This window comes from Hyperoodon ampullatus (genome assembly GCF_949752795.1).
Source record: "Hyperoodon ampullatus genome assembly, chromosome: 5".
NCBI lineage: Eukaryota > Metazoa > Chordata > Mammalia > Artiodactyla > Ziphiidae > Hyperoodon > Hyperoodon ampullatus.
In genome coordinates this window covers 40,860,684-40,875,193 of record NC_136918.1, presented here as the reverse complement: position 1 = coordinate 40,875,193, position 14,510 = coordinate 40,860,684, and positions in this window count along the sequence as shown.

Genomic DNA, 14,510 nt, shown 5'->3' with positions numbered 1-14,510 from the left:
AACACTTATAAATAGGTTCTAATATTTAAATTTAAAAAAAGTGAAATAATACCCCCCCAATAAGATAAAGGACCTGCTTAAGATATACAAAAATCATAAAATAATAGTCATTAAAAATGTCAAATTATGCAGAAATAAATAAGTAGGCTCATTGAGTAGCACACAGAGTCCAGAAACAGAATGATGAAAAGATGTTGAAGTTCAGCTGTTAATTAAAGTGACAGTTCAACTCAGTGGGAAGAAAGAGAGCAAGTCAGTATTCAATGAACGGCGTTGTCAAAATGTGTTATGCATTTGGAAAAAAAATAGTTATTTTCAGCTTCGAGCCATCTACCAGTATAAATTCCTTATGGCTTAGAGAGGTAAATGTAAAAAGCAAACTATAAAAGTATTAAGGAGGAAATGCACAATAACTTTTATAAACATATGGTGGGGAAAATCTAAGCAAAACACAACCCCAGAACCATAAAGAAAATGTTTGAAACACTTGACTACATAAAAATTTTCAATTTCTCTGTGATGAAGGACACCATAAACAAAGTTAAACAACAAGTGACAGACTGGAAATTACATTCTGAACATAAAAATGCTTCTACATCTACACATCATTAAGAAAACAGGTCAATAGAAAAATGGGGAAATGATTTGTATCAGGATTCACTTAGGATTTATAAATGGTCAATAAACTGATAAAAAGATGCTCAAAATTAACATTAAGAAAAATGCAAGTTAAAATCAAAATAAGATATTTGTATGTATTTTTAAAGTTTAGTATTATCAAGAGTGTGTAATAATATGGGGAAACAGGCACTCTCAAACACTCTTGAAGGGTGATTAAATTGGTGAAGCAGTTTTGGAAGGCAATTTGGTAGAATCTATAAAAGTTTTAAATGTGCACGTCTTTAGCATAGCAATTCTACTTCTGGAATCAATCCTTAGGAAATATTCACATATGTGCACAAAGATATATGTCCATTGCCTAATTTTTAAAAAAATACTGAAAATGCGGAACATGTTAAAGTGAAATCACTTTCCTCTCTTGCTTTCCAAAATGTCATGCTCTCCTGGCTTTCTCTCTTCTTCAATGGCCTCTGAGACTGAGTCCCTTTTCTTGGTTCCTCCTCATCTGCCTCACCTCCTCCTGTTGGAGTTCCCCAGTACTTGGTCCTAAGATCTCTTCTCCATCTATACTCACTTCCTTGGTACCCTCCTCTGGTGTCCTGATTCTCTGATTCAACATCCACTACTCTTCACTTGACAATTTATATTTCTAACTCAAATTTCCCCTCTGACCTCCAGACTCATGCATCCATCTGCCTACTCTTCCATATCTAATATACACCTCACACATAACTTGAAAAACAAACTCTTGATCTTGTCTTCCAAACCTGTTCTCATCTTGGTCTTCTAGAGCTCAATAAATAGAAACCTCATCATTCCAGTAGCTTAAGGCCAAAATCCTAGAAGTCACTATTTGAAACCACTTTCTCTCATATCCTCCATCCCATTTGTCAGTAATTTGTACAATCCTATTATTGCTATACTTTAGAGATATATGAAGAATCAAATCATCTTTCACCTCCTATATTCTTACTTTGGTCTGAGCCATCATCATTTCTTACCTGAATGCCTAAAACAGCCTCCTAATCTAGTCTCTCAACTTTCAGTCTTATGCCCCTGTGGTCTATTTTCAATAGAGCCAGTAGAATGATGAATCCTGTCTCTCTCCTGCTTAGAATCCTCCACCGGATTCCCATTTCACTCAGAGTAAAAGTCAGGATTTTCACAATAACTTGTAAGGCTTAACATAATTTTAGCCCTCACTTCTTTCCTCCCAGTGCTCTCTCCTCTTATCTTTCTCACCTCACCTACCAACACTCTCCTGGATCACTCTTCTCAAGACTCTCTACCCTCCTTTTAAATCTTCAAAATGCCCAGACATAACCTTGGAATAGGGGCCTGTGCACTTACTGTTCCCTCTGCCTGTACTTCCTCATATATCCCCTGAGCTATTTCAAGCCTTTACTCAAATGTCACCTCATTGAGCCTTTCCTGAGCAGCCTATTTAAAAGTGTACACTTTATCATCACCATCTGACATAGTGTATATTTTATGTTTTTATGAAGTTGTGTTCTTATTTTCTATCTCCTTCAACTGGATTGTTTTCTGACTGGGTTTTGGTTTGGTTACTTGGATGATTTTGTTTATTATGATCCACTGGGGCACCTCCACATCTTAAAATAGTTACTCGGCACACAGTAGGTGCTCAGAAGCATCAGTTGAGTGAGGAATGATAAAAGTCCATCAATAGGAGAGTATCAGAAGACTATGATCTTTAAAATTTTTGTTCATTTATTCCTCAAAAGAATTTTGAGAAACTATGACATTGACTTTATTTTAATCATAATGTTTTATTGCAAAAGATGTGATTTCTGATGTTCTTAAATTGTTCATATGCTTTAAATATATTTTCATCCAAGTCTAAGTGCTATAAATTCACTCACTCAATTTATGGAGAAAGTCTGCCATATAATCTAAAGAGCAAAGATAGCTCTCATGTTTATGTCAAAAATATTTGACTTCATTTTCAATTCAAACAGACATATAAATACCTGTTCCAGGGACAACCATCTCACTTTCGAATTCCAGTGCTAAGCTATTCCAGTTGCCTGAGTGAAATCAATGTTACATTGCCAATGTTTAAACTTTCTGTGCCTTATTTTTCCTGGCCCCTTCCCCCAGAAGCTATGCATTCTCCAAGGGTCCTTTGATTTGCCAAAAGTGCTCTATATCTTGAGGCAATTACATCATAGTAAACAATAGGGATTGGTGAGAGATATGTTTTTCTGCTGTTAAATAGGAGAGTGGTGATTGATTGATTGATTGTGAAAGTGGAGAGAGGAAACAAGACCAAACTGATCATAGGAGCATTCTCAGGCAAATCAATTTTGGGGCCAAGTACAATGGAAAGTTGAAGAATCTGGAAATCAATTGATTTCTTCATTCCCATATGTTCCTGGAAAGCCTATGAGCAACCCTGGGTACTCAGGCACTGAAACTCTATTCTAAAGAGTAATTATACTGTGGAATTTTATGCAATAATAATTAACAAAGAAGTGCATCTGTATGAAATGATACAGAATTTTTAAAGAAATAATTTTAATTGAAAAGACAAATTGCATGACAATGTTTCCCATTTGTTTTTGAAATATGTAATTATCTATGTATGAATGTCAATTCATAGAAGGGGACTGCAAGAACACAGACAAATCTATTAGTGGCAGGTGCCTCTGAGGAAGGATGGAGGAGTGGTGGAGGGGACATGGAATAAGAGATTCACATTTTGCTCAGCTAATGTTGTATACTTAAATTATTTTTTCTTAATTTTATATGTTTGTTAAGAAAAGTTAAGATTAATTAAAAATTAATTAAGAAAAATACTAACAGACTCTGATTAATAGTGCTGAGGTAATCTTAGACATTTTTTGCCTTACAGCAGTTTGTAAATACTAAATAATATTATCAATTGCTTTCCAAAAGTATAAGTCAGTTACAACAGCTCCTACTTCTCTCTTCCCTTCTTACACTGATATTTTCCTATCCCATACCCTTGGTATTCACGTTAAGCCTCCATCATGTCATGTGTTCTGCTATAGCTCTTTGTGTCTATAACTATTGTGTCTATAACTATAACGAGAAATATCAGTTATATTCCTTTTTAAGTTCAAGGTGGCACATGAGAAATATGATAAAATACCTCCTTTCTACACAAAACCCATAAAAATGATATATACATATTTTTTTAAAGAACAAATTTTTAGCCACACTCAAAAACAAGTAAGAGAAAGTTTCATGAACCATAATTGAAGAAGTATTTCTAAAAGAGTAAAACAGAGCTTCCCTGGTGGCGCAGTGGTTGAGAGTCCACCTGCCGATGCAGGGGACATGGGTTCGTGTCCCAGTCTGGAAAGATCCCACATGCCGTGGAGCGGCTGGGCCCGTGAGCCATGGACGCTGAGCCTGCGCATCCGGACCCTGTGCTCCGCAACGGGAGAGGCCACAGCGGTGAGAGACCCGTGTACCGCAATAAATAAATAAATAAATAAATACATAAATAAATAAAATAAAAGAGTAAAACAAGCTCGAAACCACCACAGAGTCTGCTGCTTTACTATCATGAAGCTGAAGCTGGAACTAAGGCTGTGTTGCTTGGAAACAAATTCTGATATGTCTCTGCCCAGCAGACAAATCTAAAGCTAAGCCATCTTCAAGGTTAGTATCTACACAATTGTGAAGCCACTACATTAGGAGAAATTCTCCCCACAGAATGTGGAAAGAATTCCTGTACAATCAGCTAAGAATGACAAAACTGCTAAGTAACATCAACATCTTTACATAAACACAGATAAACTCAACCACCAAAAGAACATATAACCAAGGAAGTAAAGGTCATAATGCAGCCTACAAAGGATTTTAAAGTAATATTTAATAAGCTCAAAGAGCCAAAGGAGGTAACTTCTTCCAAAAACTAGCTTCAAAGAGTTAGACCCAAACATTATGAGAAAGAACAGGTGCTTATGAAGAAGCACAAAATAAAAATTCTAGTAAATAAAAAACAGTATTTTAATTAAAAAAGCAAAGGGATAAAAAAATGTGCCAGAAAATGGAGCTGAGAAACTTCCCTGAAAGTGTCCCAAAATACCGAAAATATTAAAGAAAAGTCAAAGATAAGAATAGGTCCAGAATCTAAATATTCAGTTAAAAGAAGTTTCAGAAGGAAAAAAGGGAGAGAATAGAGGGGAGATAATATTAAAGAAATATGACCAAGAATTTTCCAAAAGTCAAAAAAACATGACTCCTAATATTAAAGGTTTCTCTACTTGCCAAGCAAGATTAAAAAACAAACAGAAAAACAAACACCCATAACTAGAAACAACAAAATGAAACTTAAGAAAATAATGGAAAGAAATTCACTTCTGAGGAGAAATTTTATATATAAAAAAATAAACTACAGAGGAATGAGAAATAGAATAACATTAGTAATACTGTTTTAGAGAAGACAAAATAGCAATATCTTCATATAATTAAGATAAAATAAACTTGAATGTAGAATTCTATACTCAGCTAACCTATTTTAGCTGGGCAAACAATTTTAGACCTAGACGATTCATAAAGTTTATAACCCACAGATTCTCTTTGAAAGGGCAAGTAACAAATATAGTCTATCAAGAATAAAAATTAAGTTAATAGTATATACTAAGATGCAATAAGGAATCACAACCAAAGAAACCAGTAAATGAGATTAGTAAATTTAAGTATTGTTTGATTAAAAATTAGCTTTAAATGACAAGGGAGAAGTAAACTTTTAGATATTATCAACATGGAGGTTGGATAAACCTAGTGATACAATTTTGTTAAAATAATTTTAAAGTGTATGTCAGATATTTAAGGCATCACTAGATGATAGAAAAGAAAACATTTATCTTTCAAAATTTAACAAAAAATGAAAAGGAGCACTAATCAACTAGAAAGCTACAGAGAAAAAAATATAAGCTAGGAGAGAAAACATGGCAATTCATAGTTTTTTTTCTATATCCAAGTTTTAAATTTTGATGTAAATTTATCAGTCTTTAAAGCATTTATTTTTGTGTCTATTTAGGAAGATTTTATACCCCAAGGCTATGATAAATTTCACTATAATTTTGTTAATAATTTGGAATTTTTTTTTGTTATCGCCATTTGAGTGTTAGTTCCATTTGGAATTTGTTTTTGAGAATAAAATTAAGTGTGAATATATTTTTCTACATAGATAATCAGTATTTTTGAGTAGTCCACACTTTCTTCACTGATTTAAAAATGCTAACACATGAGTCTTTTTTCTGATCTCGCTGGTGCATTTAATTGATCTATTTGTTTTTTCTTGTAAAAAATATTACACATTTCTAATAAGTTGGAGATGGACAAACTGAAAGTTGGGAGACTAACTAGGGGAACATATCCAGGCATAAGATGGTGGTAGCCTGGACTAAGATGATGATAGTAGAAATTGAAGCAGGTGGCTTTGAAGATAAGAACTAGCATGGCCTGATGATTAATCAGAAAAAGAGGAAGAGAGGCTCTATAGATTTTAGGATTGAGAAACTGTCTGGGGTGATGTAATTTACTTTGATAGGAAAAAATAGAGGAGAAACAAGTTAAGGGCATGGGAAATCAAGAGTTCGATTTGGGACCTATTAATATGGAGATATTTATTAGACACTAAGAGGCAATTTTTTTTTTTTTTTTTTTTTGCGGTACGTGGGCCTCTCACTGTTGTGGCCTCTCCTGTTGTGGAGTACAGGCTCCAGACGTGCAGGCTCAGCGGCCATGGCTCACGGGCCCAGCCGTTCCGTGGCATGTGGGATCCTCCGGGACCGGGGCACAAACCCATGTCTCCTGCATCAGCAGGTGGACTCTCAACCACTGCGCCATCAGGGAAGCCCAAGAGGCAATATTTTGATTCATTATGTTGATCCAAGGCTAAAACGGACTGCCGCCAAACAACTGACTCACTCAGTGGTAGAGAGTGGAACTTTTTAGAGCCTTTATTCTTTAGAATAATTCTGGACTTTCAACAAAATGATGGGGTCATGCTGCATAGTGCTTGAGTGAAAGAATGTGCCTACTGGTCCAGATCCTTCACAACCTGGCTCAAATCGGACCTACACTCTAAATAAACTGACATCTATTTCTGTCACACCTTCACATAGTGTTCCTTTAGCACTGAGTTCTACTTAATTTATACAACATTGCTTTATGTTGCTTTGACCTATGTTTCATTCTAGGAGTCTTAAATTGCTTTGCGCTTGAACTTTGCTGAAACTATTACTTCATGGGTTTATTTATTCACTTATCAGCAGTTATTCAATTCATTTATCGAAAACACTTATTTGGGATTTTACCATCCTATGCTAGGCACTGTATATTTTTACACATATAGTTAGTTAATTGATTATACCCTGCTTCATCCCAGTGAAAATTTGGGACAGCAAAGAAATAAGAACAGTGTCTTTTGTCCACATGGAGATCACAGTATAGATATAAATTAAATCATTATCACATAAATATTAAAAGGCTTATAAAGAGGTACAGGTAAAATGTGACAGGAGTATAGAATTGTAAATGTTACTTCCTGAGTCTGAAAATGAGGGAAACATGATGGAAGGGATGTCATTTATTTGTACCTTGATGTATCATCATAATTTTCAGAGGCAGAAATCAGAGAAAAACATTGTCATTCTGCAACCCTAAGGAAATTGATTCTTGACCTGCAAATTCTTCAGCTCCGCGTCAATATGATACCTGAATCTCAGTCACTAATTTGCGTTCAAATTAGTACACTGGTCTTTTTTTATACCTTAGTTTTGACATTTATGCATTTGGAAGGATGGTGATATTTTAATTCTGCCCTATTTGAAGGATTAACTAATAAAAAATGGCTTCATATGATCTTAATTCCATAAAAGATGTTATTTTGTTGTAAATATTTATGATTATTGGTTATTTTCAGCAAAGCTTAAAATGGACACCAAAGAAATCATAATAAAAATTGTATTTTAATATGGTCTCTAGATGCATGGATTTGTTAAATTTTTATTACCATGACTCCGTAATACATGGTCCTTTAATGTAGCTCTTAAAAGTAAAATCAGTAGTGATTCTAAAGATCTCCAATATTTATAAGCTAAGTAGTTCATCTTATTATTCATGGCAAAGAACACATTTCCCTGTGAGAATATAACCCTCTCAGCTCTGCTCCAGAAACCAACTGCTGCTTGAAAAGCCTTCAGTGACTTGAGGATCTGAAAAACAAATTTTCTGCCCATAGGGGGAGCTACATGAACACAAGTTAAATAAATAATTAATAAAACTTTAAATCATCACTCAAAGCTGATACCTTTCTTTTCTTTCTTTCTTTTCTCTTCTTTCTTTTTCTTTTCTTTTCTTTTCTTTCTTTCTTTCTTTTTTCTTTCTTTCTTTCTTTCATCTTTCAGAGGAGCCAAATTTTCTTTACCATCCTTTGGTTATTTCTTCTTCTTTCATTTTTTCCTTTCCTTGTTTCTTTCTCCATCTTTTCCTTCCTTCTTCTTTCTATCTCCTTTCTTCCTTCTTAATTAAAAGAAAAATTACAGAACTATATACATTTTTTATACCAAAATGTTAGAGGAGTTTTGTACTTGAAGGGGCCCTTGCTGATGTTCTAGTCTAGTCCCTCTGCCTGGGTTTTCCGGACCACAGTCTTAGGGATTTCAGGGTTCATCAGAAATCTTGCTTTCCCAACTGACTACATATGTAGCAGGAGGCTTGAGAAAGAGAGGTTTTCTTTCTTTCCTTTTAAGAACTATGTCCACTGCTTCCCGCCCCCTCAAGAGGGTGATTTTCTCTCTATAATCAGCACACAGAACATCCTTTCCTCAAAGAAAAAATTAATTTTTGGCTGAAGCAGTGGTGATGGTAATTCAATTTTTTTTTTTTTTTTTTTTTTTTTGCGGTATGTGGGCCTCTCACTGTTGTGGCCTCTCCCATTGTGGAGCACAGGCTCCGGACGCGCAGGCTCAGTGGCCATGGCTCATGGGCCTAGCCATTCCACGGCATGTGGGATCTTCCCGGACTGGGGCACGAACCCGCATCCCCTGCATCGGCAGGCAGACTCTCAACCACTGCGCCACCAGGGAAACCCGGTAATTCAATTATTTGCTCAGCAAATACTTCTTAAGCACATTCAAGTTGTTAGTATTTTATGTTAGATATTTCTCTCCTTTCTCTGCTAATAGCTATTAATGTAGCTGCAGCATTAGTGGGAGGCAAAAATAAAGGACTGTAGTAGTGAGAGAGGATCAAAAACAAATACCCACACTTAAAGTAAAAAGAAGGATGAAGTCAGAAAATGTTCTTTCTCACCTAAGCTGTCCAGATATCGGACCCCCCAACATTGCTTATGCCCTGGCCTTAATTACATGAAATTTGTCACCCTGGTCTCCCAGAAAATTCATACGATCTTTCAGATCTTCCAACAGAAAAATATTTTCTAATTCACATGCCCCAAAGGCTCACATTGCAGAAGACACTGCTTTTGATTTTGTGGCAAATTATTAAGGAAGTGGAATTATTAAGGAATTATTAAAAGTTCCTCATCTTTGTTCTTGAGGAACTTAAAATTAAAGTGATGCTGGAAAAAACCCCGTTGGAAAAACAAAAAACTCAAAAGCTATTACAGAAACATTGGACACACCCTTACACAATTGTGGTTGCACAGAGATAGACTTAATACACAGGATTCACTTAAAACTCTTTATGGAAGAAACAGCTATTATCAGTGGTCAGGAGAAAAATGACTCTGTTCATTGGACAGGAATTTGGGCAGCAGGCCATGAAAAAGGGAAGGAATATGTGTAAGCTCCAGAGACAAATCAACTGCTTTGTTTACCTAGGAAGGTTAATAATTTTTCTGGTCAGAATAGAGACTACAAGTTGGGGCAAAGCAAGCTATTTGAAGATAGATGGTAGGAGGTAAAAGATAAGGAGAAACAATTGTAGTTTTAGAGTCATCCAAGTGGTAATTTGGAAAACTATAAAAGAAAATCTTCCTTTTACATTTTGCTAGGGAAATTTTCAAACCTACATCAAAGTAGACTGGGATCAGTCTATGGACATTTAGGTTGCTTCCATGTCTTAGCTATTGTAAATAGTGTTGCAATGAACATTGGGATGTATGCATCTTTTCAAATTATGGTTTTCTCTGGATATATGCTTGGAAATGGGATTGCTGGATCATATAGCAGATTTATTTTTACTTTTTTAAGGAACCTCCGAACTGTTCTCCATAGTGACTGCACCAATTTACGTTCCCACCAACAGTGTAGGAGGATTCCTTTTTCTCCACACCCTTTCCAGCAGTTATTATTCGAATGGATAAAGAAGATGTGGTGTATTTATACAATGGAGTATTACTCAGCCCTAGAAAAGAATGAAATAATGCCATCTGCAGCAACATGTATGGACCTAGAGATTATCATACCAAGTGAAGTAAGCCAGAAGAGAAAGACAAATATCATATGATATCACTTATATGTGGAGTCTAAAAAAAAGATACAAATGAACTTATTTACAAGACAGAAATAGGCCTACAGACATAGAAAACAAATTTATGGTTACCAAAGTGGAAAGGGAGGAGGAATAAATTAGGAGTTTGGGCTTAACATATACACACTATTATATATAAAATAGATAACCAACAAGGACCTACATAGCACAGAGAACTATATTCAATATTTTGTAACAACCTAAAAAGGAAAATAATCTGAAAAAAATAGATATATATGTGTGTATAACTGAATCACTTTGCTGTACACCTGAAACTAACACAACATTGTAAATCAACTATACTTCTATAAAAAAATAAAAAATGTAAAAAAAAAACACGAAAAGAAAACCCAAAGTAGAGTGGAATCATGAACCCCTCTGTGTCTGTTACATATCTGTTGATAAATATCAACATTTTGCTAAATATTTGAATAAGTGAACATGTAAATTATTTTGTCTCTTATGGGTGGAAGTGACTGAATACTTACATAGGTTATCAGAAAAAAAATCATGGATTTTCAAGCCAGAAAGCATTTAAACATTCAGAGTAAGTCAAATCGGTTCTGCTTTTAAATTAGCTTCCCACAGGCCAAGAACAAGAACAAAATGGGAAGTCCCTCAGAAGTCAGGTTTTTGATATGACAGTCTTGCCAAAGGAGCTGATGTGAGGTAGAGAGGCCTTCATGGGGACAGTGTGTCTCACTGGGCACAAATAGAAATATAGTTTAAGTGTAACTAAAGAAGTCAAGTATTCTTACAGACTAGAACCAACAATAACCTCCAGGTAATAACTATGTTTCAGATACCAGAAGTGGAAATGACATTTGATAAGAATGCTGCCAAATACTATGCTGGATATTTTACCCACATTACCTCATTTAAATCTCATAAAAATCACTTTTTAAAATTGTTTTCCTATTTTACACATAAAAGAACTGGGACATAGAGCTCTTCAGTCACTTATTCATGACTTACGACCGGTAAGTGGTAGATCTAGGACTTCAGCCCAGTTCAGTCTAACTTCCAGTTGTGTTTGCTCCCCCATTACAGTCAAGAAACCAGAGAGGAAAAAACAAAAACAAAACAAAAACAAAAATGAAACAAAACAACAATAAAAAAGGTGGTTTTGCTCAAGGTCATTGCTGCTCAGGGACCCAAAGAAAGAATGATCTCTAAGAGGGTCAGATGGACCACGCTGAGCAGTTCAGGGTGTTCTGATACCCAGAAGGAGAATACGCAGTTCAGCTAAGAAAGTACCTTCTTTGTCAAGGAGGTGGTGCACTGGGAACAACTAAAACTATGTTATTTTAAGTCACTACCTAGTGTGCCTTTTTGTCTTTTATGTGTTTGTGGTGAAAGGAGATTTGTCTACCCATAGGACACACAAAAGCACTCAGAAATGTGAGGCCCAGTGGTGGTAGAAGATTTCAGGATGGAGTAAGTAAATGAGTCAACCTGGTGAATTGGACAGGTATTGAGAAAGCACCTGAGAGGTGGAGAAGGAGGGCAGTCAAGGGTACTGGCTCCATTCCCAGCTGGACTTTCCCTCACAGCTTGCCTTTGTTTATGTCTTCTCTGAGATTAGGGCAAGTTTCTTTGTGGAGTCCCAAAGGAAAATTTGAGTTTCCCAAGGTATGATTTCTTTACAATGGATGATATACAAGATTTTGGGTTCAGGGGTAAAAGAAAATTTTAGGTTATCCATGAAATTCCATGAGTATTAGAAAAAAATTTTTTCTAAATGTATGAATTCATAGACATGATTAATTAGAACAAAGCTAAAGTTTTGCAAATTAATTTAGATAATAATATTAAGTTAAAATAGTGTGGGCATTGTGGTGGTAGATTAATATTATAAAGTATGTCTGAGCAAGATAGTAATTGTCGAGTAAGGCTAGACTGGAAAAAGAGGAAAGACATGACAAGGACGTGTGGGTAGAAAGGTAGGGGATAAAGCTGGGCAAGCTAATGCCACAGGACAGTTGGCTGTACGTCAGTGACACACTTCACAGAACTTCATCATGTCAAAAATGGGAAATCTGAGGTCTGGAGGAAAAGATAATTACCAACTATCTCACAGAAAGTCAGTTATAGAGCAACGATTGGAACCTGGCGTTTTGCTTCATAACCCAGTATATATATATATATTTTTTTACTAAACCAGTCCCTTCTTAAAAAATGGTGGTGGGATGAATTGGGAGATTGGGATTGACATATATACACTAATATGTATAAAATAGATAACTAATAAGAACCTGCTGTATAAAAAATAAATACAATTCAAAAAAATATTTTGATTACATATGAAGAATGTCACTACTCAGTTCATCATGTTGTATGTTCTTATTCGTACCTTTATTTTTATATTATCTGGTGTCTCCAATTTAATTAAAAAAGTATTAGTCTGGAGGATGGTCATATCTTCATGAACATCCTCCAGACAAAAGATGTTCATCTTTTACCTGTTTGCAAGATGTCTACAGGTAGATCCCAGTGATTGAAAACCTTTTTTAAATTGCCTAGGTTATTAATGTAAAACATTTTGAGAGAAAAAAAGTTGAGACTTGGACAGTGCTGCTGATTGGTAAGAGCAGGGGCAAAGCACTACAGTGCTTTGAATTCTACCAGTTTGAATTCTTTGAATGACAAATGCCTCTTTGAATTCAAACTAGAATTCTACCAGTTTGAATTCTGGTCCCCTGATCCACAGAAGGACTGTAAGCAATGCACTTAAGATTCTTGGGATCTTGATTTCTATAACATGGGAACAAAAACCTTCTTGAAAGATGTACTTGAAAGTTATAGACAATAAAAAGCACTGATGTAGCTCCCAACACCTAGCAGGTATTAAATAGGTAACAGTTATTATTAAGTGTGTGATAGGGTAAGAAAGAGGAGAAGGAATGCTATGGAACGGTCTTGGGGCCAGAAACCAGAAGTATTTTGATGTGGTACCAGCAGAAAGTGGATAAGTAGGAAGAGAATGATGGGTTTGGGTTTTACAATCACTTTCAGAAGAGCTGGTAGGTACGCAAGTACTGCTTACATTAGCATCCTCATTCTAGAGAGTGAATCATTTTCCTACCCTTAGAAGTTTTGGTAGTTATGCTGTTTCACTTAATATTTCTGCAAAATAATGAGAATTTAAAAGGGAATTTCCTAAGCCAAAACTTAACTCCTACTATCTGGATTCCATGAAACTACAGTGTTGACAGCTCTTAATGAATATTTTTAGCATCTGGATTATATCAACTTTCCTTGACTCATAAATCTTTTATCTTTCCCACTTTTGCAAAAGCAAATTAATAATATTGCTTCCATGTGGCTATATTTCTTTGCATAGCAGGACATAGAGTTATACAATGTTTTGGGGGTGAAACAAATACGTTTGTATATGACTGGTGTTACCAGCAGACTCCTCAGATTTAATCTACATTATTTTTAAAGTAAATACAAATACATGCTTTACATTTATACAGCTCTTATGAGTTTGCAAAGTACTTGTGTTTGCACACATATTAACTCATTTACTTTTCATGACAATAGTATAAGTACTAATATTCTAATTTTCTAGATGAGGCAGCAAAAGCCCAAAGTTTCAATGTCTTGTTCAGGGTCATATGGCTCATGGGAAATTGATCCAGATAATCTGACTCCAAATTCAATATAGTTTTCATTCTGTACCTCCATTTCTTATTTCCACCATTTAATATAAGATGAAACATGAAACATATTTGTCCCCGCCCTCAAAGAATTCCCAATTTCATTTGTCAAGGAACACACACACATACACACACCCCTGAGTGAAACATCACTACAGGCAAAACAGTATACGATGCCAGATGCCAAATGCCTCATTACTCACAGGGTTGTTAACACAAACAGGGAAAGAGAGATTGAGATCGCTATGAGATGGAGTGCTCAGGGGTATATCGTAGAGGAAGTAAGAAGAAAGGCAAGAAGAATATTTTCTGCGAGTAGAAAACAAAGCACCCATTTGGGATGACTGTAGTAATCAAGTTGCCCTCTACCCCAAAGCTCTAACTCTCATCTGTAAACATTCCAAAAGGAGTAAGGCATTGCATTCTTGGCTGGAAATTAAACAAGCAAATGAATCATGTGAAAATTCAGAGTTGCAGCAGGTTTTCATCTGATCACTATGAGAGATAGCCACGTTGATGGGCTCCCTGCTGACAATGTACCCACAATAACCAACTCTGTGATGTCTGGTACTTTTTACATGCTGCTACCTTACTAAAAACCAGGCTTCAACAAACCAAACCATAACTTTTTTGTCAGTATGGTAAGCACTGTGGACAGGGAGACAAAGGAAAGATCACTGAATTAGGAATCAGAAAAACTGGGCTTTGTCTTAGTGTTGCGGCAAC